The sequence below is a fragment of the Meles meles genome, chromosome 11 (assembly GCF_922984935.1).
Source record: "Meles meles chromosome 11, mMelMel3.1 paternal haplotype, whole genome shotgun sequence".
Classification (NCBI taxonomy): Eukaryota; Metazoa; Chordata; class Mammalia; order Carnivora; family Mustelidae; genus Meles; species Meles meles.
The window spans coordinates 33,026,447-33,053,084 of NC_060076.1; the positions used below are offsets into that span (position 1 = coordinate 33,026,447).

The 26,638-nt window shown below is 49.7% G+C and overlaps 1 protein-coding gene across 1 annotated transcript in view; it reads left to right on the top strand.

Annotated features, from left to right (window-relative positions):
• GABBR2 (gamma-aminobutyric acid type B receptor subunit 2) overlaps positions 1-26,638 on the top strand; it is a 341,177-nt gene that overhangs the window by 136,661 nt on the left and 177,878 nt on the right. The gene's annotated exons all lie outside the window — the stretch shown is intronic.

Below are 26,638 nucleotides of genomic sequence, written 5' to 3' on the forward strand. Positions count from 1 at the left end.
AGGCAGAATTATTGGGTCCTTTAAAATACTGCAACAAACTGACCTCCAGGAAGGCTGTTCTGAGTCCTCGTCCCGCCAGCAGTGTTTGAAAATCCCCATTTCCGGGGCGCCTGGGTGGCTCAGTGGGTTAAAGCCTCTGCCTTCGGCTCAGGTCATGATCCCAGGGTCCTGGGATCGAGCCCCACATCGGGCTCTCTGCTCCGCGGGGAGCCTGCTTCCTCCTGCCTCTCTGCCTGCCTCTTTGCTTACCTCTCTGCCTGCCTCTCTGCCTAGTTGTGATTTCTCTGTCAAATAAATAAAATATATATAAAAAAAAAGAAAATCCCCATTTCCACACTTCTTTACTAACTGTGATATTAGCAATGTTTATTTAAAAAGTTTTCCCTAGTTGGATGAGTGCAAAATGATCTCTTGTCTTCTATTCCGTTCTCCCTGGAGCTCCTGCTTTCCTTTTTTCTCCCATGTGTGCTCTGGCTGTTCAGAGCATCCCAGCAAGGCAAGGCATTCCTTGCTCTCCTCAGCAGCCGGAGGAAACACTGGGAGCTGTGTGGGGAGAACGTGGGAGTTGGGTGTTGTCAAGGAAAACTCTGCCCCTTGTGGCAGCAGCGGGGTGGGGAGGTTTGTGTATCCAGGAGGGTGGGTGCCGAGCAGGGCTAGGAGTCACCACGCCTCTCCCCACTTCAGCTCCACACTTACTCTCTGAGGCTCTGCCTCACCAGTCCCATGGGAAGCAGAGCCCGCTCCATGCGTTGGCCATGTGACCTTGGAGAAGTCACCTCACTTCTCTGAGCTGTGGTTTCCTGCCCTGTAAAATGGGGACAGTAGCCCTTCCCATGCCTTCCCTGCAGTTCCTGCCAAACTCAGTCCTGGATTTGAAAGAGCTGTGTAAGCCGGAAGGTTCATGCACAGGGAGGGGTGTTTTGGAGGCGCTTGAAAAGCAGGAGTGTTTGGCCCCGCGGTCTGTGCTTATCCAAACAAGGCAGGCTTTTCCCAGGCAAGGCTGGTCCTCGTCTTCCCACCTCTCGGTTTCTCAGTCCCCAGGGACAAGCATAAGGAAACGGGACCTGCAGTGGCAGGGACTCCTTGCCAAACTCCACAGAAGGCTAGAAGATGCCTTCTTTACAGCGGTGACCAGTGTTCGAAAATGAGTGTCAAGCAGGTTGATGGTGAAGGTGGGGACACCCAGTCCTGTGGCCCCATAGTGACAGCGGACCCGGCAGCAATGTGGAGAGATCTTCTTGTTTCCAACACTCTTTGGCTGTCAGCGGGAGGGACCATCAGGGACGCTTCTTCCAACCTTTTCATTGTATAGAAGTGAAACACCGAGGTCCAGAGAGGGGAAGGGACAAAGGTCTGGGTTTCAAAGCCCTCTGAAGTCATGAAAGGTTATTCACAGAAAAGTCCAGACTGAATCCCGGGATCCCGACTCCCACTGCAGGGAAACATGTCCATTTATAACTTCCTTTTGTCACATGGGAACTGCTTGTAACTATGGAGGTTTGAAAGACACCAAAGAAGTTAAATTGTTCATCCCAACATGGTTGATGTTTTGTACATTCCTAAATGCTCTCACAGCCAGCAGCCTGGTAGGGAGGGTGTATGGTCCCATTTTACTGTAAAATGGTCCCATTTTACAGATAAGGAAACTGAAGTCTGCAGAGGGTGGTGGGTCTTTTCCTCCAGGACACATGCTGATAAAGGGTCAGCTGCCTGCCCGACCCCCCACTGCCACCTCCATTAAGCCGTCCTCGCTGGGGTCGAGTGGCAACAGTCTGAGAGCACATCTCCATCCCTGCATGGCTGTGTTAGGGCCGTCCACTGTGGTTTCAGGGCATCTCAGTGGGAAACCTCTTCTCTGAGGACAGGATGTTGCTTGGTGGTGTTGCTGGCAAGGACCCCTCTCGATTTAAATCTCTCAGCCCAGCTGACTCCTCTGTGTGCCCAAGGGCTTTGGCACCTCTCTCCCAATGTCTGGGCTGCATCGCTGGCGGGCAGGCTCTGGACACTCTCCAGGGGCTAACAGCTTTTCATGAGCGTGAGGGAAACTGCATTCCTTTTATGAAATTGGCCGATCAGCAGCGTCAAGCTCTTCTGTTCTGAACTGGTGCACTGGAAAGATGATCAAATGAAGGCAGTCCTGAGGTTGGAGAGGGCTGGGGTGGGGGAGAAGCTTAATCCCAGAAGCTTATTACACTGGGACTGGAAGGGGTGCAGGGCTGAGAGCCATCTCACCTCGGGGCTGGCCGCTCCTGTGTCTGGAGAGGCATCCTACCTAGTGTATGGTACCCAGAGGCTGCCTGGGATTGATCAGATGGGGCCCGTCTCCAGATCTTACTTTGCTAAGCAAGGGCTGTGTGGGCCCAGACAGTTTCCTTCACCTTGTTCACTTGGGTATGTGGGACCTAGAGCTGCTGCTGAGACAAACAAGGCTCCCTAGTGAACACTGGGGGCTGAAAAGATAGAGCTTGCATCGGCCCTGCCCTCTCTGCAGCTAAGACTTAAATGCACTGAGAAGGAGGGAAGAATTTGGTATCAAGCAGGCTAATTCTAGGCCCAGCTCTGCCAGGCGAGGGCTGTGTGGCCACGAGCAGTACACTTCATCCCAGTGAGATCTTTGTGTAAACGGGGATATTTATCCCGACCTCACAGGGACTCGGCTATGAGAGAGTTAGAAGGAGAGAATGAAAGACCTCTGCATAGTAAGTGCTCATTCAGTGGACATCCTCTCCTCCACTGATTCCTGTGACAAACTCTAGGAATTTGTATCCCTTCACTCGAAGGATAATAATATGACCTATGCGCTATGCCAGGGTGTGTGGTGGGCACGGGCCCTAGGCTGTGGAGGGCCAGGGAGGAGTGGATGTGGCCTTGGGGGTCAGCGGATGTCAGGACTCCTTCCCTGGGTTCTGGCTGCTCATTGGAATCACCGGGATTTTTTTTTTTTTTTTTAATACGTCGGGTTCCCCTTCTGCCCCCACTTTGAACAGCTTTCCTGGGATATAATTTGTACACCATACAGTTCATCCATTGTTAGTCCACAGTTCAGTTATTCTCAGTAAACTTCATATTTTCAGATACAATGATGCGGCCATCACCACAACCCAGGGTTCGAACCCGCCCATCCCTCCACAAATTCCCTCGTGCTGGTCTCTAGTTAGACCCGCCCCCGGCCCCAGGTTCCTTTGCTTGCTCCCTCCTTTGCCCGTTTTGGAAATTCCATATAAATAGAATTATATAACATGGACTTTTCTGTGTCTTGCTTCTTTTATTTCCCATAATGTTTTTGACGTTAACCTGTATCAGTAGTTTGTTTTTTCATTCCACCGAGTAGTGTTGCCCAGTGAGGACAGGGCACATTTTAGAATCACCTGATACTCGGGTCAGCCTCCAGAACAATCTCGTTACATCGGATGACCTCAGGCATTAGACACTGTGCGAGCTCCCCAGGTGGTTTCAATGAGCCCTCAATGTCAATGTAGTTCCCAGTCTGCCCGGTCAGGAGTTCAGGGTGGGAAATGGCGCCCTCTCGTGGCGGGGGCCGGGGCTGTCGGCGTAGCCCCGCTCTAGGTCTACAGTCTACGTGACCGACCTTGGTGGGTGCTGTGACCGGGACACTGGTGCGGCAGGGTGGAGAAGGCGGAGAGTGGCCTGGGCCCGGTGCCGGGGCTCCGCCAGGTGGAAGACAGTGGTGGGGGTGGGTGATGAAGATGGAGGGTGCTGCTGAGTGGGTGCTCCACAGGGCCCCGGATGGAGAGGGATGAGCCGACAGATGGCCCGTGGGCTTGGAGGAAGTGGAGCTCTGGAAGTCTCTGGGAAGCTTGAGGGAGCTGGAAGGGTGGGAGGCGTGGTCAGAACTGGAGGAAGGACGTCGGGATTGAGGGGCCCGGCCCTGGGTCTGGGGGAACGCTGAAGTGGAGTGGAGGTAGAGGTCACCGGAAGGGGGGACGAGGAGGTGAGAGACCAGAAGGCTGAGGGACATCCTCGTGGGCGTGGCAGGCACAGGATGGAGGCAGGGCTTGGGGTGGAGATGAAGGCAGTGAGCATGGCCGCCCCGGCAACTAGCAGACAGCAGCCAGGGGGTAATCGGGCCTCTCCCCCACAAGTTCCTGCTCCTGGGGTCTACGAAACCGTCTTCACCAAGTTATCCTTTAGTTTCCCAGTTCTGCGACGCGGCTAGCCAGCTAAGCACCGTGGACGAATTAGTCTCTCCAGACTTCCGTTTCCCCGTCTATGAGATAAGGGAGTAGCGCCAGTAGACTTCAATGATCTCTCTGAGCTCAAAGAATTTGTGGTGAGAGCCTAGGGAGGTCTGGTCTTTGACCCCGTTCCTGCCACTCCCAGGGGCGTGGCCACGAGAATGACTTGGCCTCTTTGTGCCTCAATTTCTTCATCTTGAAAATGGGGCTAATAATAGCACCTAAGTCTTCGGGTGGTGGTGAGGATGAACTGTGTCTAGAAACTTCAGAGTGCTGAGGGACGTGCCTGGCTCATAAGCAGCACCAAGCAAAGGTGGCTGTTATTTTTCTGATCATCTCGAATGTGGCTCTGTAGGCTGCGGATGCCCTCCGCCCCCCTCAGGAGCCCAGCTGTGTGGCTGTGCGGCTCCCATCCTGCTTGCCCTCCAGGCAGGCTCTGAGACTCCGTGCCCCGCTGCTGGTCCTCAGTGATCTCAGCCCTTCCAGGGCTGACCTTTCCATACCAGAGACCTCCCCCAAGGGTTGGGATCCTCCGAGGCCCTTGATCTGCCCAGCCCGGAAAGGGCACCATCTGCAGAGCTCCTCTTGCTGAAAGCACCAGCCCTTTCAGCCCTCCACAGCCCCGCCGGGCCCCTGGAAGCCTTCCGGGCTTGCCAAATCCCTGACTGCCCCACCCAAGGGATCTCTCTGGTCACCTCCTCTAAAGGTGGTTTTTCTTACGGAGCAGTCACTAGCAGGGGGGACACTCCTGCAGCGAAAGACAGGAACCTTGTGCTTGCATCTAATTCAGGAACCAGCCTTAATAGGCATCCGCTGCCCTTAGCGGGAATGAACTCCTTGGCCTGGCTGGAGAGCCCCTCCGTGGTCCCCCGAGGCCTCCTCCTCTGTCACCCTCAGTCCCTTCCCCCTCTGCGGCAGCCACACCTCCATGCTAGCTTCTCTCTGCAGGAACATCCTCCCCCACACCTGTCCAGCCTTCCTCCCCAGGCAGGATGACACGTGCCCTCTCTGTGCTCCCCACACCTCCCTCCGCCGCAGGCTGCCCTCTGTACCTGCTCCTTGCCCAGGGCGGGGCGATCACCGTCTGCTTCTTCGCCCAACACCCAGCACCACTGGCCCCAGAGCCCCTGTGGATGAGAGCCAGGCCGAACGAACTCTCTGTCCCCTCACCCGGCACGCTGCCTGACACGAGGCCAGACGCTCAGCAGGGATTTCAGTCCACGACTCTATAATCCAGGGGCCAGCTTCTTGGGGGCAAATGCACTGATTTTCTTTCCTGTGACCCTCAGTCTGCCTGCACCCAGGATGGTGAGATGGGATGGGAGCGATGCAGCGAGACCCCTGCCCCTAGCTTGTCACAGTGGCGTTGGGGAAGGGAGGAGCTGGCATAGTCAGCAAGTCCCACGCCCACAGAACGCAGCCAAGCCATTTCTGTCGTTTCTCAGCTGGGTCTTTTTTTGGATGTGGCATTGTTCCGTGGTGGAGATTTCTCCCAGAGATCTCACTGGAACGTTCGGGGCCAGCCCCTGGAACCAGCAGCGGCCAGAGATCCGCCTCGTGGTCACTTCTGGGTGGCACTGATTCTGGGCATTGGAATGCACGCATTGTAGTTTGGTCATTTTTCTTGGCTGTGTCATCCTGCGATGTTCATTCGGGGTGCTCGACACTTCAGATGCTGTCTCACCAGGGTCGGGTAATCGCATCCTCTAAGGTACTGTCCTGCACCAGCAGCATCCTGTCACTGTCACCTAGAAAAGCAGATTGGAGCGCACACCCCACCCCCCGCCAGCCACCCTGAATCAGACCCTCTGGGGTGGGGCCCAGGCTGCTGGAGTTTCGAACCCCTGTCTTGGAGGAATGGGCCACCTGCAGCTGAGGCCGCTGTGTTCCTAGGCCTGCGTTATCTGAGAAACGGGCCAGGCATGCTGGAAGGCCTGCAGCACCTCTGCTCTCTGTCCTTGGCCTCCCTCCAGGCTGCAGGGTCACCTGGGCCGCCCACACAGCTGCAGATCTTCCATCATTAGGAGGCAGGAGGGGAACTCCTGACAGACCAGATTCTAATCCTGATGGTCCTAGTGCCCCATCCTGTGCCCCCACTTTTATCTGAAAACTGGGCTGTCTGCCCCTAGGCAAGAAACGTCCTCTCCTTCTCTGGGCCCTTACCTCCAGCTCGGGGAGGGCGCTGGCCTGTGGGCCAGCCAGCAGGGACGGCTCCAAATCCTCCTGCCCACACTGACACGGCTGTTGGTGGTAGCCTCTTCGGCATCTGGGGGGTCCATTATTTCCCAGGGTGTGTGTATATAATAGGATTTTTGTACAATTTTAGTAGCTGCCTGTTTATGTTATTATCTACCGGGGTGGGGGGGGGGAGGAGATGACGACCTCATCCAAACTGCCCTTCATTGATGTTATTGTTGAGAATGGAAACCTCATTTAAAAAGTGAGGCTTTCTGGGGCGCCTGGGTGGCTCAGTCTTTAAGCATCTGCCTTCTGCTCAGGTCATGATCTCAGGGTCCTGAGATCAAGCCTTGTATCGGGCTCTTCGCTCAGTGAGGAGCCTGCTTCTCCCTCTCCCACTCCACCAGCTTCTGTTCCCTCTCTCCCTGTGTCTCTCTCTGTCAAATAAATAAAAATTTTTTTAAAAAATTAAAAAAAAAAGTGAGGGTGTTCAAAGGAAAAAAACTAATCTCACAAGCACCTGGGTGGTGAAATTACCTCTAAGGGGGAACAGGAGGAACTGAAGCTTGGGGACCACCGGGATGGATGAAACCCGTCCAGCTGCTTGTTCATTTGACAGATAGCAGGGAGTGAGGGGTGGAGGGTAGGACTGGCTTTGCTGGTAATCACAGGCTTTTCCTCCGGCCGGTCCAGGGCAGATATTTAATGGGAGAAGGTCAAGGTCAAGGACTGAACTTGAAGACCTTCAACCGTCTGAGGCTGAAGCACCATGGGACAGACTCTAGGGTTCAAGTGACACTTGCTCCTTCCTGCGAGTGTCCTCAGGGACAGTGCAGCCCACCAGTGGGTGTTCTGCCCTGCCCATCCCTGCGGAGCAGGGAGACCCCACGTGCGTGAGAACCATCCCCAGTCAGGACCTGTGGTTTGTAGGGCTCCTGCCATCCTGGTGGTGGTGTTCTATCCCCCCTAGGGAGGATGCTTCCTCCCTAACACTCCATACCAGATTCCCAGAGCTGAGCACCCTTCTACCGCAAAGACCCTGACACTTATAAGAAAGGAGTTGCCTGGACCCTGCTTTGAGAGGACAGGAGGCTTGGCTGTGGAAACAGAGTTCATCCCGGGCTGGGGAGAAGGCCAGTCTTTCAGCTCACCTGTGCTCTGAGAGCAGATAAACACACCCCCCTCCCAGCCACGGGGATCCTTGGAGCACAGGGGTGAGTGAGGGCCCAGAAGGAGATCCTAAGGGTCTCAGGGTGGTGGGTCCTGCGATCCACAGCGACCTCTGAGCGCTCACCGGGGACACTCCCTACAGCTGCCTACATAGCCCCTGGGCTTGGTTCCCAAAGCACGACTCTAGCCCCCTGAAGCAGAACCTTTGGGGTGGGAAAATGGAATTATAACATCATCTCTGCCATTTAGGGGGTCGTGGGGGGTCTGCACGCAGGTGATGACTTTCAGTTACCCTGCACATGGCGAGCACTATTTTGTAGACTCAGGAAGGATGAAGTCACTTTGCCAAGGGCTTACAGCCACGAGGTGGCGGGCAGAGGAGTAAACCCAAATTTGTGCCTGCCCTTATGAAGAGGAGGCCACCAGCCAGGGCCAGAATCCCCACCCCAACCCTCACCACAGAAGCAAGGATGTGGATATGTAGACCAAACCAAGTCATGTCTCAAGGAGAGCTCCTTGTGGTTCCCTGCAATTTTTGCCATAGGATTCCACATTAAATTTTTATTGTTTTCTCAGATTCTGACCTGTCCTTCCATACCTGCTCTGGCTGAAGTATGCCAGGATGCTTTGTTTCAGCTGGGCCTCTTGGCTGACAGGGCCTCTTGGAGTGTGCAGGTCCCCAAAGCTATTCTGGTACCTTCTGGCTGTGGTTCCCTGCCCCCCCCCACCTCCCTCATCCAACTCAAGGCCTACCTGCCAGGGTTGGATAGCGCCAGGGCAACAGGGGCCAAGGACTAGAGATGGAAGATGTGTGGAACCTTCAGGAAGTAGCAAATAGCCAGTGGGTAGTGGGAGAAAGGAAGAATGGTGAAGGCCCCACATGCCTCTAGCTCTGGACTGGAGCATCAGCAGTAGGGAGCCATGGAAGGCTTTTAAGCAGGGAGTAAGAGATGGTAACAATCTTCAGCTGACCAGAGTCTGGGAAACCAGCCAGGACGTTACTGTAGTAACTCAAAAGAAAACTAATAGGATTGTAGTTATGTTCTTATAGAAAAATGTCAAGTTCTCTTTGTTTTCATTTTTTTGCTTCTGTATTTAAAAATACTCATCTATTGTTTTCTAACTGTGATATTGATATGTACTCAGCGCAGAAAACTTGGAAAACCCAGAAGAGCAAAAAAGGAAGGTTAACAATCAGCTATAACCTAGCCCCTGAAAGCCTATGTCTGTGCAGTTTTCTCTGCGTATGAGTGAAAACGTATCAACAAATATATGTTCTTCCTATTAGAATAGCTTCTTTACTTTAGCGGTCCAGTGGCAATGTTTTTCCGGTCCAGCAGGAATTCTCCATCACTGTGACTCACAACAGACTGTCCCCTGGGTCTGGTGACCACACGAGCTACCCCGCCTTTGCCACAGTCTTGTGTGTTTGGGACGAGTTCCCCCCAGTCCTTTCCATCCTACAGTCTGTTCCCTTCCTTCCTATCTTCCCAGAGTTCTGCAAATGTTCTACCCACTGACAGTCTTCTTCGTTGCTTTCCAGAGCTCTTTCAGATATTTGTCTTAAGAAATCTTTGCCGTGGGGCCCTTAGGTGGCTCAGTCATTAGACGTCTGCCTTTAGCTCAGGTCCTGGTCTTAGGGTCCTGGGATCGAGCCCCACATCGGGCTCCCCGTTTAGCGGGGAGCCTGTTTCCTCCTCTCTCACTCCCCCAGCTTGTGTTCCCTCTCTCCCTGTGTCTCTGTCAAATAAATAAATAAATCTTAAAAAAAAAAAAAAAGGAATCTTTGCCGTTTGGAGGAATTTGGTATAGGACAGGAGGTAGAGGTATATTCTCTGTCAAAGTTCCTTCCAATAACTGTTGAAAAAATTCTACCCTATGGCAGTGCTGGACGTACTCAAGGAGGCTTGTGCTATGGAGCACGGAGATGGTTGCCAGTCTCTCCTGATTACAAACAACAATGCAGGAAACTCATACTTGTATTTTTGGGTGAACATCTCTGATTAGTTTCTGACGATCAATTCCTAGAAATAGCGTGAGCACATTTTGGAACCTTTTGTATGCATTGCCAAATTGGCCTCCAGAAAGATCATACCAGTTTGGAGTTGCATAGGGTATGACAGCACTCATTGCCAACATTATATATTATGCTTTTTTGATCCTCGGCAATCGCTATTTTAATTTGCATTTCTTTGATTACTACTAAGATGGAATTTCTTTTTTTATGAGGAATCTTTCTCATTTCTGTTTCTCCTTTTGTAAATTGGCTGTTTGCGTAATTGGCACATGTTCTTATTGGAGTGTTCTTTTTCTTACTGATTTATAAGAGCTCTTTATAAGGTAAGGATTTGTCGCATTGGTTGCAGATATCTTCTCATGTTTCATGTGACATTCAATTGTATTTTTTATGTTACTTGACAATATTGAAAACTGTGGTATTTTATATAGGCAAATTCATCAAGACCTTCCCCCCCCCCCATTTTTCATTTTGGGCTTGGCATGCTGTTCTCGTCCCTCCAGTTTTTGTAAATATTCACTTTTCAGTTTTCAGTTTATCTGGAATTTCAGCATACAGCCTAACATATCAAAACTATTTCTCCTGCCCCCATAGTCACTCCGTAATTCTTCCAGCATTTCATTAATGTATCTTCTCCTCACTCACTTATGCCTATGCTGGGGGGGTGCCTGGGTGGCTCAGTAGGTTAAATGTCTGCCTTCGGATCAGGTCATGATCCCGGGGTCCTGGGATGGAGCCCCATGTTGAGCTCCCTGCTCTTTGGGGAGCCTGTTTCTCTCTCTCCCTCTGCCACTCCCCCTGCTTGTGCTCTCCCACTCTCTCTCTCTCAAATAAATTAGGAAAATATTTTTGAAAATGCCTGTGTTGGGCAGAGGGTTGGGTTAAAGGGAGATAGGTATTAAGGAGGGCACTTACTGTGTTGTAAGTGAAGAATCACTAAATTCCACTCCTGAAACTAATATTACACTGTATATTAACTAATTGGATTTCAAATAAAAACTTGAAAAAATAAAAAGTGAAGTAAATTGCCTATGCTAACTTTTATCTTTAGACAATAATACACCACTTTTTTTTATATTTGAGACCAGTTCTGTATGATAGAAATGTAATACAAACCACCACCGTGATTTTAAATTTTCCAGTAGCCATATTTTAAAAAGTAAAAAAAGATACAGGTAAAGTTTATTTTCGTAATATATTTTATTGAAGGCAGTATATCCAAAATATTATCATTTCAACCTGTGACACTAGCCGTGTCAGGTTCTCGGGAACCAAGATGGCGAGTGGCCACCATATTGGATGGTGCAGCGTAGGACCGTTCTTAAGTTCTCATTTCATTTTGTCCCATTGATCTCTTTGCTCTGGAATTGGCATCCCCATGTTTGAAATATTATTCATGTGGAATGCAATTTCATATGTGACCCTTCCTTCTTTTGTCACGACGCCTTTATATTCACCAATTTAATTTTTAGATGTTTCCCAAAATGCAATAGGTGTTTTTATTTGAATTTTAGTGACTCCAGAATTAATTTGGGGGACATTTGACATCTTTATAATACTGAGTCACTCCATTCATGAACAAAGAGCTTCTCTCCATTTAACATTTTTAATTAGGTCCTCAGTGAACTTTTGTACTTTTTTTGTTTTTTTTCTTAACACAGATCCTTTCCATTTCATGTCAGGCTTATTTTCAAGTATTCCACATTTATTACTGCTTTAGGGAAATGGGATCTATTTTCCTTAATATTAAGTTGTTAACTGCTGGAATAGAGGAAAACTGTCAATCAGTGTATATACATATTTTGACTGGCCGTATTGAATTCTTATCACTTCTGGTAGTGTTTCTTCACTTAATTCCGTTGGGTTTCCTAGGTAGACAACAATACCATCTGGAATGAGAATAAAGTTGCTTTCTGTTTCCCAGTGTTACAGCATCTGTATCTTCATGATTTTTCATTGATGTGGTACCACAGAGTGATTAGAACAGAATGACTGCCAGAATCAGGAATCTCTGATTCTAGCTGGGCTCCTTTCCAACTGTGTGACCTTGGGCAGAACATGTAACTTTTCCTTGTGCCTCATAATGGTGCCATACTCATATGACCTCGGCTGTTGTAGTAAAGTAATTAATACATATAAGGTGCTTAGGACTTGGAGCAGTGACCGAAAAAGCACCCAATATATATTAGCTATTAGTATTGTTATTATTATTGCCTTATTCACTAAGCATCTTAGAATTATATTTAAAAACAGTGATGATAGTGGATATTCTTGTCTTGTTCTTGACTTTTTTTAAAATTTTTTTAAAATATTTTATTTATTTATTTGACAGAGAGAGAGGTCACAAGTAGGCAGAGAGGCAGGCAGAGAGAGAGGGAGAAACAGGCTCCCCACTGAGCAGAGAGCCGGATGCGGGGCTCGATCCCAGGACCCTGAGATCATGACCTGAGCCGAAGGCAGAGGCTTAAACCACTGAGCCACCCAGGCGCCCCTTGTTCTTGACTTTAATGAGAATGTTGTTCTTTTCTTTTTTTTTTTTTTTAAGATTTTATTTATTTATTTGACAGAGATCACAAGTAGGCAGAGAGGCAGGCAGAGAGAAAAGGGGAAGCAGGATCCCCACTGAACAGAGAGCCCAATGTGGGGCTCGATCCCAGAACCCTGGGATCATGACCTAAGCCGAAGGCAGAGGCTTAACTCACTGAGCCACCCAGGTGCCCGAGAATGTTGTTCTTAAAGGATGACGTCTGTTAGGAGAACAGACATCTCTCATCACGTTAAAGGATTTTTTAGTTCTATTTCTTCAGTGTTTGGCCAGATGTACATGCTGAAGAAATCAGATATCTTTTTAGAATCTCTATCAATAGCTATGCATTTTTTTTTCTTTTCTCTATTAGTGTGACAAGTGTAGAGTCCCCAGTTTCCTTGTGTTCATTCTGTAATGCATTCATTCATGTGACATACATTTATGGAGTGCCTGCCATGTGCTGGGTACTGTTCCAGCCACTGTAAAACATTGGCAAATGAAACAAAATCCTTGCCCTCAAGGAGCTTGTATTCTAGTGTGGGGAGACAGATGATAGAAACAATAAGCAAATAAATCCATAATATGTTAGGTAATTATAAGTGCTAGGGAGAAAAATGGAGGGTAAAGGGGGTAGGATATACTAGGATATACTAGGTGAGGTGGGGTGAGGCCAAGGGGAGTCTCAAAGTTAAGATGACATTAGAGCAAACCCCTGAAGTCCGTGAGCCACAAGTCACAGGATACCTGTGAGACGAGCATTCCAGACAGAAAGAACAGCATATGCAAAGGTCCTGTTGCTAGTGGTGCTGGGGCCACATCACAGAAACCATTATGGCTGGGACAAATTGGGTGAAAGGGTACTGAGCTGGGTTTTGCAGGAAGAGGAAGCCAATTGCCAGCCCATACCAGACATTTGTGAGGACTTTGGCTTATACTTTGAGTCAGTTGAGAATCTACTGGGTATTTTGTTTTGTTTTGCACTTATTGGGGAAATTTTCACATAACATGAAATCCACCATTTTAACCATTTTAAAATGTAAAATTAAATGGTTTTTGGTATGTACACAATGACATGAACTATAACTCCTGTCTAATTCCAGAGCATTTTTATCATCCCCAAATGAAATCCCATATCCATTAACATTTGTTTCCCCTTTGTCCCAGCCCAACAGCCGCATATCTGCTTTTTAGATCTAGGATTGGCCTATAAGAGACATTGCATAGAAATGGGATCCTGGGGGGTGGGAGGTAGAGGAAATGGGTGAAAATGATAAAAAGACACAAACTTCCAGTTATAAATAAATTCTGGAGATATAATGTACAGCCTGGTGACTATAGTTAACAATACCGTATTGTATGTTTGAAAGTTGCTAAAGAGAGTAGGTCTTTGAAATTCTCATCACAAGGCAAAAAATTATAACTATGTGAGACGAACTTGCAGTGGTGATCATTTTGCAAAGTATACGTATATCAAGTCATCCTGTTGTATATGTTAAACTTATACAATGTCAGGTGTATAAGTCAATAAGTCTGTTGTATCTCAATAAGACTAAAAAAAAGAATCATAAAATATTTGGCATTTTGTGTCTAACTTATTTGTATATGTTCAAATAAGTTAGGAGGAATGCCTGTTAAATCTTTTGTCCCATTTTCAACTGCATTATTTGTTCTTTTGCTATTAAGTTGTAAGGGTTCTTTATATATTCTGGATACTAAACCCATCAGATATGATTTGCAGATAGTTTCTCCCATCCTATGGGATGCACTTTGCACTTTCTTACTGGGTTGTTTGCACCCATTTATCGGTTTTTATCCTTTTGTTTCTTGTGCTTTGGTGTCCTATTTAAGAAACCATTGTCTGATCCAAGGTCATGAAGACTTAAAGCTATCTTTTCTTCTAAGAGTGTTAATAGTTTAAGCTCTTACATTTAGGTCTTTGGTCCATTTTGAGTTAATTTTTGTATATGGTGTGAGGTAAGGGTCCACCTGCATTGTTTTGTATGAAGCTATCCAGTTATTGTGGCACTGTTTGTTGAAGAGACTATTACTTCTCCATTCAGTGGGCTTGGCCTCCTTACTGGTAATCAGTTGGTCATAGTAGTATGGATTTATCTGTGGACTACTGGAGAGTTTTTATTTATTTTTTTTAAAGATTTTATTTATTTATTTGACAGAGAGACACAGTGAGAGACAGAACCCAGGCTGGGGGAATGGGAGAGGGAGAAACAGGCCTCCCCCCGAGCAGGGAGCCCGATGTGGGGCTCGATCCCAGGATCCTGGGATCATGACCTGAGCCAGAGGCAGACCCTTAACCCACTGAGCCACCAGGTGCCCCTACTGGAGAGTTTTTAAAAAGAAAGATTTGAACTCTTATATTTTAAGACAATCACCCTAGCTGCTGAGTGGAAGGTGGTGACTTAGACAAGATAATAAACACCAATCGGATTCTGAGTCATTTTTGACTGTAGAACTGACAAAGTAGGTTTCTTGATGGAACGTATGTGTGATGTGAAAAAAGTGAGGCACGGAGAGCGGTGCCACATTTTCGATATGAGCAACTAGAAGGGTTGAATTACTACTTAGGAACCTGGGAAAGAATGTAGAAGAGCAAGTTTTAGGGAGGGAACTCAACACTTAGTTTAGATATGCCTACTGGGTCTCCTGATGGAGAAATCGACTAGGTAGTTGGATAAATGGATGTGGAATTCACAGTTACATTAAACCATGTTAGTATTCCTGAAATAAACCTGTCTTTGTTGTGCCGCATTGTTCTTTTAAACAATTTAATTATTTCAGCGTTTTTCTATAAGTGCATGTGATAATAGTTTATATTTTACTCTGATCTTGCCACCTCTGATCAGTGTAGTTGATGGAGTTATTCTGGTTTCATAGTGTGAATTAGAAAGCTTCCCATCTCTTTAGAAGCCCTGGAATAGTTCATAGAATCTACAAATCAGCTGCTCCTTGAAAATCGAAAGATGAATCTGCGAAACCATCCAGGATTCTCCAACCCCCACCTTACCCCTTTCACAAGTCGTCTCTCTGGCTTCTGCCGAGCTTCTTGATCAATTTTACACTTCTTGTGTGGATTTTAGTAACTTATATTTTCCAGAAAAGAGTCCATTTCCTTGAGATGTCCAAATCGATTAGCATATATTTGAGTAGCATTATTTTTCATTTCTGTGTCTTTTGTCGTATGTTCTCTCTCATTACAGAAATGTTTCCCCACTTTTCCCCTTGATTAAACTGGCTCGTTGCCTTTTTTTATTGATTTAACTGATATTGCCATCTTCAATTCAGCATGCAAAAAACGGTCCCATTTCTTATTTTTCCAAATTAAATTAAACCTGAATCACGTATGCCATCTGCCACCAGATTCACCAGGGTCAGCGTCTCGTCTCTTACAGCGTCTCCCTCCTCCAACACGGCTGGTAGCACTGGTGGTCTTTCCCGTCACCAAGCTGGGCGAGCCCGCGTCCTGACGCCCTGGCTGCCTCCCACCACTTGCAGTTAACACTGGTCCAACCAGTGACTGCCACGGATCTGGGTCCCTGGACAAACTTCTGGGCATCCTCAAGCTCCTTGCTGGGTTCCCAGCCTGCAACTTTCCACCCACTGCTTTTCACTACCGTTTGGACCCCCTCCCAGATATGGGAACACTTTGTCAGGAGTGATCTGCTCATTTTGCTCGCGTGGATCCAGAACCTCTGTTGGCTTTTTCTTCTCCGATAGCAGCTTCCCCAAGAGTCCAAGGGCATCTCTTTTAGAAACCTGCCCCTAAATGATCCTCTTGTCTTTTGCAGTAGAGTAGAGGCCGTCCTCCTTGGAGAAGACGCCTTGGTTAATTCTGGGGGATCCATTCACCTCCCCTTTAAAGAGTATTCCTCCTACCAGACATAAGCAAGTGTTCCGGATCTCTCTCTCACTAAAGAAACTAGCGCAAAACACAATTTAAATCTTCAGTGAAAAGATCCTGTTACCTTGTTTTTGTTTTTTTTTTAACCCAAGGAACCATAATCTGGATTTTTTATTGGCTTGCTTCTATTTACCTGCTCTCTAATTTATTTGTTCCTGCTTTTATCCTTATGAATACCTTTCTACTTTATGTTTGCTTGTTTTGCCATCCTTTTTAGCTTCTTGATTCGCACACTTATTTTTTACCCTTTTTAAGCCAATAAATTGGTCTTTGATTACAGCTTTGGCCAAATCCTATATATTTAGCTAAACGGTATGCCATCTTCATTATAACGAGACTGTCTATAATTGTATTTTCAGTTTAAAATATTAGGTTTCGGGGCACCTGGGTGGCTCAGTGGGTTGAGCCTCTGCCTTCGGCTCTGGTCATGATCTCAGGGTCCTGGAATCGACATCAGGCTCACTGATCGGCAGGGAGCCTGCTTCCTCCCCTCTCTCTGCCTGCCTCCTCTCTGCCTGCCTCCTCTCTGCCAACTTGTGATTTCTCCCTCTGTCTAATAAATAAATAAAATCTTTAAAAAAATAAAATAAAATAAAATATTAGGGTTTTACTTCTGTAAGTACATAAAATGCAAGATGAAACATAATGATGCAATATATATTGTTAGCTACAGAAATTATTACTTTCATTTACTGCCTCATTACTAATTTTGTGTTGTTATAAGTTGAGTTTTTATTTGACTTTATTCTTTACATTGTGGGTATTCTTTTTCAGTGGTTATTTGAGCTATTGATTTTATTTTAAAACTGTGTTATAATAACTATGATTTTAAGATTCAGATCCATGTTTATGTTTATATGGCTCTAGTCTCTATCGACAGATCTTTCACAAGTTGTGTGTTTCGATTTGTGTCTCCACAGCATGAGTACAACTTTAAGTCTTCTTTGTCAGGAAGGTGATATGGGCTTTATACCTTCTACATTATTCTGTGGATCTCAGTTTCTCCCTGGTGCTTCTGCTAGGAAATACACATTTTTTTTATGATCATAATCGTCTTCCTCAAACCTCTCTAGACATTACATCAGTGTTGTGATGACGTCTGAGGCAATCTGGTTTGATTCTTTTGTAGATAAGTCTTTTTTTTTTTTCTTCGCTCTATCCTGGATGCTTGTAGGATTCTTTCCCAATCCCTGGAATTAAAAAAAAAAACAAAACACATGTCGAATGTTGGCCTATTTTATCTAACATATGATTACTATTTTTATCTGAAGAATTGAGTACGTAGGTTGCAGAAGTTTTCTTCTGTTATATCTTTAATTATTGCTCTTGGGTTCTGGTGTCTTTTTACAGAAACCAGTAATTCACATGTGAGTCTCTGTCATTTATTTTCCATTATTATGTTCTTGCTGGTCATTTTTACCTGAGTCCTTGCTGTCTCCATTCTGAGATGGCATCTCATACTTGCTGCCCTCTACAGCACCATCCGTGTTCTCCAGTGGGGTTCTGCTCTTTCCTGCTTCAGATGCTTCTTAAAATTCTCCTAACCTGATTCATCCCCCATCAGTTCTTAACTCTGCCAGCCTTGTTTTGGTTTTTATCTCTCTTTTATCCCACTTCTTATATCTTAGAACCCAGGTTTTAATAGTCTCCTTGAAGTAAAAGACCAACGCTACAATTTACTTCTGGCTCCTGGAGCAAATCTTTCTAGAGGCGATGTTCTTCTTGTGCGTGCATTGTTTCCTTTCTGTTTCGGGAAGGGTCCATGGGTTCCATGTACATTTTAGGTCTTCCCTGGACCCGGTATTTGCTTATAGCTGGACCCCTTTATCATGTGACTTAGATGCTATTAGATTCTTCACCTCAGATACGAATCTGGAAGACTAGATGGCGAAATTTCATGGCACCAGCCAGAGACTAGCAGTCGGGGGTGGGGGCCGGAGGAGGGCATTCTGTGCTGTGCGTGTTCCTTCTCTAGTTTGTTGGCACAGTGCACCAGATGTGTGGAGATCCTCCTGGCTTCTCCCCTTTTCTCCTGCCTGCTTCATCTGGGAGAAGCTCAGACCTGTCATGGGGAAAGCAGGCTTGAATTGGCTTTGCTTGTTCTTGGACTGAAGGGCTCGGCTACTCCAGAAGGCCCTTGGGCTGTGCGTGAGAGATGGGCTCCCCGGGACAGGCTCCGCACCCCTCCTGTGACCCAGACTCTCCACCAGCACTCACTCGCCCTCAGAGGCTGGGAGGTCAGTCCTGTGAGCACTGCCGCCCTCCCTCCAACACCACACTGCTCTCTCAGGAAGGAAAGCTATGAGTCAAACTTCAATCTGGTTCCACTGGCACTGTGCCTAGCAGAAATTCCTCAAAGTTGGTGGCATATTGATGGCACTCATTCCTGTTCTCCAATGCTAAAGCAGATTCCCCCCTATTTTTATACTCCCTTGGTCCTTTCTGTCACTTTCAGAAGGAGGTAGCTTAGGTGGGAGTTGGACATCTGTGCTCAGCCTTACATCCTTCCCAAAAGTTTCATAGTTAACATCATTCCCCGTACTTTGTACTTTGGCATACAGATACACGACAGTTCCTGAACCTCTCCTTTTCTCTGGCCCCCTTTTGAATTCCTCCTGTATCCCGGCCCTCATCACCGTAGTTTCTCCCGGGCACTTTTCCTCTCCCTCTCAAATGTCGGTAGCATCCTCTCAATCAGACGAGGAATTCTGTCAGACGTCGTATTGCCAGACTTGGGGCAGTGAGCGCTGCTCCTTGCCAGGGGCTCAGCATCTGGCATCGTAAGCCACATCCTAGCTTTTAGCAATATTGATGGAATTTCCCCGCATCCTCCTTTCTCTGCCAAAGTGATGACCTTCAAGTGGAAACAGAAGAAACCGTCCCTCTGGCCCCAAGTCTACAGTCTTCTTCCGAAGCCTTGCATTTCACTAGAGAGCCTATTTCAGATTCCTTCTGGCACATTCAGGACCTCCCGCGTGAATCAGCAGACGTGGGCAGCCGGCGGCGGGGGGACGGGGTTGCAGAGCCCCCCCGCCCCATCACTGCTTGGCTGCCCGCCCCAGGAAGACAGCACATCACACAATTTGCCATATCAAGTCTGTGAACAGCTGCCTCCCTATCCTTCATGGAGAGTCACCAAGCACCCCACATCTGCTCCTTCCGGGGCTGGTGAGAAGATTCCTCCCCTCGCGATGCCTGTGAATTCCCTTTGGGGTTTCATGGGACACGGAAGAACCTTCTCCTGCAGAAATCCCTGAACGAGCCTTCGGGAGGGTACACACCCCTGGAGGTTAGCTTTGCGTCACATTTCCGCCACCTCCCTCTCCAGACTGGTAATAAGGACAACCCATTCCCAGAACCTCCGCAGTGCTGGGCCTGTAGCACGCATTCACTTCTTTTAACCTGCCTCGGGGTGTTAAGAGAAGCAGCAGTGGTTACGCCCCTTTTACAGAAAGAAGAAGCTTTCAGAGTTTCCTTGCTCCCTACAGGTGGCCCAGCCAGTGCGGGCAGAGCCAGTGTTCTCGTCTGGAGCCTCCTGACTCCGGGGTGGGCTCCTGCCCTCTCCCACTGCCTTCCTATGGGGGAAAAGAGAACCATGGGCTCCTTCTTGTAGGCTTAGAGCAGGCACCTGCCACAGTGGGCCCATGGGCCAAATCCAGCTCTCTGGGTTTTTGTTTATGTTTGTTTGTTTTTTAAGATTTTATTTATCTGACAGAGAGAGAAACAGCGAGAGAGGGAATACAAGCAGGGGGAGTGGGAGAGGGAGAAGCAGGCTCCCTGCTGAGCAGGAAATCCGATGTGAGGCTTGATCCCAGGACCCTGAGATCATGACCTGAGGCGAAGGCAGATACCTAACCATCTGAGCCCCCCAGGCACCCCTCTCTGTTTATTAAAGTTTTATTGGAACACAGCCATAGCCATTCCTTTGCACACTGTTTGGGGTTGCTTCTGTGATGTAAAGACAGACTTGAATAGTTGTGACAGAGACTGTTTGGCCTGCTAGAACCTAAAATATTTATTGTCTGGCCCTTTATAGACAAAGTTTGCTGACCTCGGCTTATGGTCCAGGCTGTGGAAAGAGACCTACAGTTAAATCTCTAGTTCTCTACTTCTTAGCTGTGTGACCCCAGGCAAGTGACTCAACATCTCTGAATCTCATTTCGGTTACCCATTAACTGGTCTAAATTAAACCTTTTATACCAAGAGTCAGGAGGAGTGGGATGACACGTGTTGTGGGCTCTGCTTAGGAGGGATGCTCAGGAGCTGGGAGCTGTCATTGTTACCTCTCTTGCAATTCCAGAAGTACAACAGTCTCCACCTTTGCTCTGTGGCTTCCTTTCTGGAACATTCTGGCATTTTTGTCTAAGAACCCTTCACCTTTTCGGATACCCTGTGATACAGATGAAACACAGAAGGCTTCTCAAGCTTCCACAGAACGCTGGGCAGCTGGTGGTTGGTGACACTGATCTCCAGCCAATGAACGGGGACAGGGCACTCTTGGTCTCGTTCATTCATTCAGCCAGTGTTGACTGAGCCAGGCCACCATCCTGGAGCCTGACAGGCGCTCAGACAGGGCCTCTCCCAGAGCTCTCAGCCCAGGGGCAGATGGACAGGTTAGTAAGCCATGACGATAATCACAGTCCCCGTGCCTCCAGATTCTGGTCCCCTTTGGAAAATTCCCCTTGCACGGGGCACAGTGAATTCCTCTTCCCCAGAGCCACTGGATAGATCTTAGGAAGACACATTGTAAAAACTGCTTAGCTTCGCACAGCGTCAAGTTCAAGCTCCCACTCCCGGGCTGTTGGCCTGCTCAGCACTTTGATGCAGTGTCCACCCCAGGACGTGGTGGCTCACCTCACCCCCAGCTCCCTCCCAGGACACACACTCAGCACCTCTCCAGGCTGGCGCTGGCTCTACCGGCTCTGGGCCAGGGCAGGGTAAACTGTCCTTCCTGACCCTAGAGGAGATGTTGATCTTAGCGCCTTTCCATCGCTCCGTGAGGCTGACATTCTCCCCTAGCCACGGGTACGTGGTCAAAGGAGCCCTCCTGCTGTGTGCTGTTTTGGGGGTATTGATCCAGAAAAACTTCCCAGTTTCTTGACCACAACAGGGCCAAGAAAACACAGACCAGAGAGCGAAGAGCATTCAGGGGCAGCTCATCGGAAAATCCAGAAGGACTTCATGGAGGAAGGGCCGTTTGCAGTGGGGCTTTAAAGCAGCCAGCAGGACTTTGACAGAGGAGAGCAGAGGTCAGGAACTTAAAGTGACTAGTGTATGTGCTTGCGGGTAAAAATGAATTATAAAGGTATAGGATAAAATGTGAGGTGAAAAAAATGAGGATATAAAATTGTTGACGCTCTGATGACTTCTACCAAAAAGATCAATTGTACCAGTTAAGGTACAGGAAACAGAGGGGGAAATAGAGAGAAACAGAGGGCGTATTCAGAGGACTGAGGTGAGGAAAGTTTACTTTAGAGGAAGTGCTTTGGGCAAGACCGGAGGAACTAATTAGGGCTAATGCAAAGACTCCCCATGTGCCCTGGGGGAGAAGGGGAGGGCGTGGTCACTGGTGGCAAGAAGCGGGGCCACTTGCCCAAGGCTGGTGTTATCTCTTCCCCACCCCTGACTACTGCTGAGGCCTCTTCTTGGCCACCTGGATGTCTGAAGACAAGGGAGCTCGAGAGATGAGAGTCTGAGTCTGCAGAAGTCACATTCCAGAAACAGAATAGCGGAGACAGGCTTGCCAGTGTGCAGGAGGGTGACCAACACGAGAAATTGTACTAGTTGGGTTCAAGTGTTGGGAATATGGGTAGTTGTAGCTCACTGTCCTTTTCTCAGAGTTGAGGTGAAGTTTAGAAATCACTTTGTGAAGTTTAACGTGTTTGAGTGGGAAGGACCTCAGTGGTCTGAGCCAGCACGAGGATGTTACCACCGAAGAACCCCAAAGCAGGCAACTGCGTTTCTCTAGCAGCTGTGAGCTCTCAGCACTGGAGGCCGGTCACCTAAGTTGTGGGGACCTAGTGCTGGTCTGGGCTGAGTCAGCACACACGTGGGCGAGCCTCACCTGGGTCAGGTTCCCCAGGAAAGGGACTCGAGACGGAGACCGGCAGGGAGAGCTGCTGACACAAAACGCCCTTGTGAGAGGCCTTGGCAGAGCCCAGGGGGAGCTCTGGAGCTAAGATGGCCCTTCAGGGATGTCCCAAATCAGGCACGAAGCCTGGGCCAGTCACTGGTGTGGGCTGCCCTGGGGAGGGGTGTGGACTTGGACAAGGCCGCCCCTTTTATCCAAGGACAAATCCCTGAGAGAGACACACAGCTGTCAGAAGCCAACAGCAGCAGGGAGGATGGAAGGTTCTTACAAAACAGCATAGTATCTGTTATCGGGCCCTTGGGAATGAAGGAGTCTAGACTAGTGGGCCTGGTAAGACCAGGAAAGCTGAAAGGGCATCACTTGACCAGTAGTCCAAGTCCAGATGTGGCTCTGTAGGAGAGGACCCAGGGTGCTTTCTACACGCACTGCTCTCTCCCTCCCCTCCTCTTCTCCCGGAGTTAGAGTGTCTTGGGTGGGACCTGGGAATCCGTATTTCTGCAAAGCTCCGGGCAGGGCGCGAGCAGGCTGGGCCAGTGCTGTTAAAGACTCTGAACCCAGTGTGGTTGCTGTCAGATTTCCAGCCCTTATAGCGTTTGCCAAGCAGCTGCTCTGCGCCAGGCCCTGTGCTCGGCGCTCGAATGTCGAGGAACCAGACTGGGCGCTGCTTCAGGAAAGGGACCTGGAAGGGCTGTGGCTGGTGGCTCCTGGGGCTGCCATTTGGTTGGTGCTGCAAACAACGCAGCTTTGGGCAGCCCCGATGCGGGAGGCAGGAAGCCAGGTTTGAATCCGGTTCTGCCCCTTGACAGCTGTGTGACTTGCGGCAAGTCCCTGTCCCTCTCCGGACCTCAGTTTCCCCTGCTGTCAGGGAGGGATGGTGGGGGAGTGTGTCAGGGATGTGGGGAGTGGGCCTGAGGGTGACCGGGCCAACCCCACCTGCTGGACAGAGGCGTCCCTTTGCTGTGACATTGGGGCCAGAAGGTGAAGTACATCTCAGGCATCACCTCCTCTTTGTCACCTTCTGATCTTGATGCCCCATCCCTTGGATGCGGCCAGCTCTGCCTTCTTCTCTCTCCCGAATGTCCTGATTGCTCGCATTGGGTCCCACACAGATGCATGGAGAGGCCCCCGCACAGTCCCAGCCTTCACGCCTCCCAGTCTGGGGAGGGAAACTCAAGGGAATGAGCCCTTCTTGGGTCCTGTCGCTGTGGGAACCGCCCTGAAGAGTGCTGTCCCCAGCTGCTCCTCTCTTCTCCATCTGCCTATCCTCCTGGATTTGGGGAGCAGACAAGCAGGAGTTTGAATCTCGGCCCTGCGGCTTACTGACTGAAGCCACCTCACCTGTCAGGTCCCCCATCTATAGAAATGAAGTCTGCTTTCTAAGGTTGTTGGGAGGATGCAGTGTACTCCAGAGTCGTCCTGCTGAGCCCCCAAGCCTGCCCGTTCCCCGAGGGCTGGGAGTGAGGGGCGAGAGCAGGAAGGCAGAGGGGTGGGCTCTGGGTGCAGTGGGCGCTAATGCCTTCTCTTCCTCCCCTGCCCCCACTGCCAGTCTGCAGTCCGGGAGGAGGAGGGAGACCGTGTAGACAAAGGAGGGGGGCTTCAAATGCATGGGCCGTAGGACGCCCTGGCAGATTACTGTGTGGAGGACGAAGAACCCACTTTGGAATATAGGACTGGCAAGAAAACTGCACGTGAGAAGGGCAGCGATACCCGAAGGCTCTGAGGAGTCCTTCAGCTCTACCTTGCAGTGAGAGGGTGGACGCGGGTCCACGGCTAAGCCAGCTTCCGGAGCTGCCTGGAGCTGTCCTGTTTCTGCAGGGTGAGACTGTGCACCGGCTGGGCTGCCCTTGACCTCTGCGCCCTTATAACTGGAGAGGAGGCTCGAGAATCTGAGACATTCCTCAGGGGCCCAGCTGTGTCTTCTGCCCTCCATCGGAGGCCCACATACCCGCTAGAGCAACCTCGCCTCTGCTTGCATACCAGCAGGGATGGGAAGCTTGCTCTCCTGCCGCAGACATTCCTTCCATCCTCGTTAGAAAGTTCTGCCCCTGAGAGAGCAGAAAGCTAGTTCCTGGTGGCTTCCTACACTGGTCTTGGCCAGCCCCCAGAGGCCCAGAAGCCACACTGGTCCTCTAGTCTTGGTGACAGCTCCTCGGGGTATGAGGCGGAGCTTGCTGGCCATGCAATCCCTTCCCTGTGCCCTCTGCAGCTCCCCAGGTGCCAGGGAGCAGGGGAGGACCTCTGTGGGCCAGGGGGTGACTCTGCATTCCACTTCCTCCCGTGCTCTCTGGTGAAGTTTCTCTAACGTCCCTCCTCTTAGCTGGATGATATCCCGGTTTTATTAATATCTGAATATTTCTGTAATTGTTGGTCTGGGTCTCACAAGCCTGCTGCCGTTAAAGCGACAGGCGCTTTGTCACAGGGGAGTGGTCGGGCTCAAATAGCTGATTTCTTTCCCCTGCAGCTCAGTCAGTGTGGTCTGACTTCACAGAGCTAATGGAGTGGCACAAGTGGCAGGCCAAGGGAGGACTGGGGGGTGTGTGCATATCCAAGAAGGGGACTGGGACCTGCTCCCGCTTCCTCAGGCGGCCCGGGGCTGGGTGCCGGGGCTCCTGGAGGGAGGGTGTGTGGACCCTCAGGACAGTCTCTGGTTCACCAGAGAGAGCGGCCTTGAGCTCAGGACTGTGCTGCTTAGAGAAGGGGAATGAGGGAATCCCCATTCCCAGCTTGGGAATGAGGGAAGGCTTCCTGTAGGAGGAGGTGTTTGAGGCTGTGTGGGATTTTTAAGTCAGAGCTGATTTATGAGTTTCCTATTCTACTGTAACAAATCAACACAAACAACTTGTTATGTTACAGTAACAATGCTCAGAAGTTCAAAATCAGCCTCACTAGACCAAAATCAAGGTGTGGGCCAGGCTGGTGTGTTCTGGAGGCTCTAGGGGAGAATCGGTTCCCTCGCTTTTCCAGCTGCTGGAGGCCAGCCTCATTGCTTGGCTGATGGCGCCGCCCACCACCTTCAGAGCCCACGGTGTGGTTTTGTCACACGTGTCTCTCTCAGACCCCTGCTGTTGTCAGGTCTCCTTCGGGGACCACCTCCCTCTTTCCCTTCTGAAGACCCCTGGGATTATACCAGGCCCATCTAGATAATCCAGGACAGTCTGCGCTTGAAGACCCTTCACTTAATCCCACCTACAAAGTCCCTTTGTCCCGCGAGGTAAAGGATTCCAGGAATGAGGATATGCGCCTCTTTGGGGAGGGGACCTTCTTCTGTCAATCACACTAATTCTTTGGAATTTCTAAAACTCTGCAAGGCTGGATGATGGGAAGAGGGATCCTGGTTCCCTGGGGTCATTTGTCCCTTCCCCCATCCCCACCCTGTGCAGGTTAGTCTAGGGCAATTGTCACCCTACAAGGTGCCATTCTGGGACACAGGCCCCCCGAGAAGCTCGTGGGGCACCAGGGCCAAGGAGTGTGGCCTGCAGGCTCTCCCCGACTTCTGATGGACTGCCACAACGGGGGGATGGTGGCGGTGACTGCAAGGCAGGACGGAGATGTCTTGGGTGGATCCTGGGTACAGGAGACTGTCACTGGCCAGCTCTACCACTTGGGCTCTCTGTTCGCAGCCATCGTGCGGGTTGGCCAGAGGTCCACCGACAGGTAGGAGCTGTCCTAAGGGTCTGATGTGAGTGGTTCGGCAGGCTCAGGTCACAGGTCCCCACGCCCTGTGCCACAGTGAGGACAGCAGGGAACTGCCTCATGTCTCCCAGGGGCGCCCACAGGGCCAGTCCCCGTGCAAGTGGGCTATGTTTTCAGCTGAGGCCTGCAGGCCGGCTGCTGGGCATTGGCTCAGCCCTGCAAGACCTTCTCAAACGGTCTCAGCATGAACCCTTGCAGACTCAGACTTTACCCTCTGCCTCTAAGACCCCATGTGTGTGCTGCCTCCTGTGTGTACCCCTTCCATCTCTTATCTGCCCCATAGATTTGAGCACCTACGGCATGCAGGACCGGTGCCGGATCCAGGAAGTCAAACAGCCCTTCCCTCGCAGGGCTGCTGTGTTAGCTGGGGAGTGCACGTGAGAGCCCCAGTTCTCACGGGCAGCTCTCCCCAGCTCCCACCTGGGCCCCCCATGTCTCGAGACCTAGCAGCTCCTGGTCCTGCACTTGCTGTCCTGCTCTTGGTAATGCTGGGGAAGTGAGAAAAACTGCCATTTCTTTGGGACAGACCAGTGGCTGTCAAGCAAAGGGCAACCTTCCCTGTGATGTGAGGTGGAGGCGGGACAGAAGGCTGCTCCACTGGGTAGTGGTTTGGACCAGCAAGGGGCCAGGTTCCGGGAGGCCCCACATGTATTTGTTTCCGTGGCTGCCACGACAAATCACCAGCAGCTGGTGCCTTAAAGCAACAGAAATTCATTCTCTTAGAGTTCTGCAGCCAAAGGTCTGCAGGCCGGTGTCAGCAGGGCCCTGCTCCCTCTGAACGCTCCCTGGCAGGGTCCTTCCTGGCCTCTTCCGGGCCCTGGTGGCTCCACATGCTCCTTGGCTCATAGCT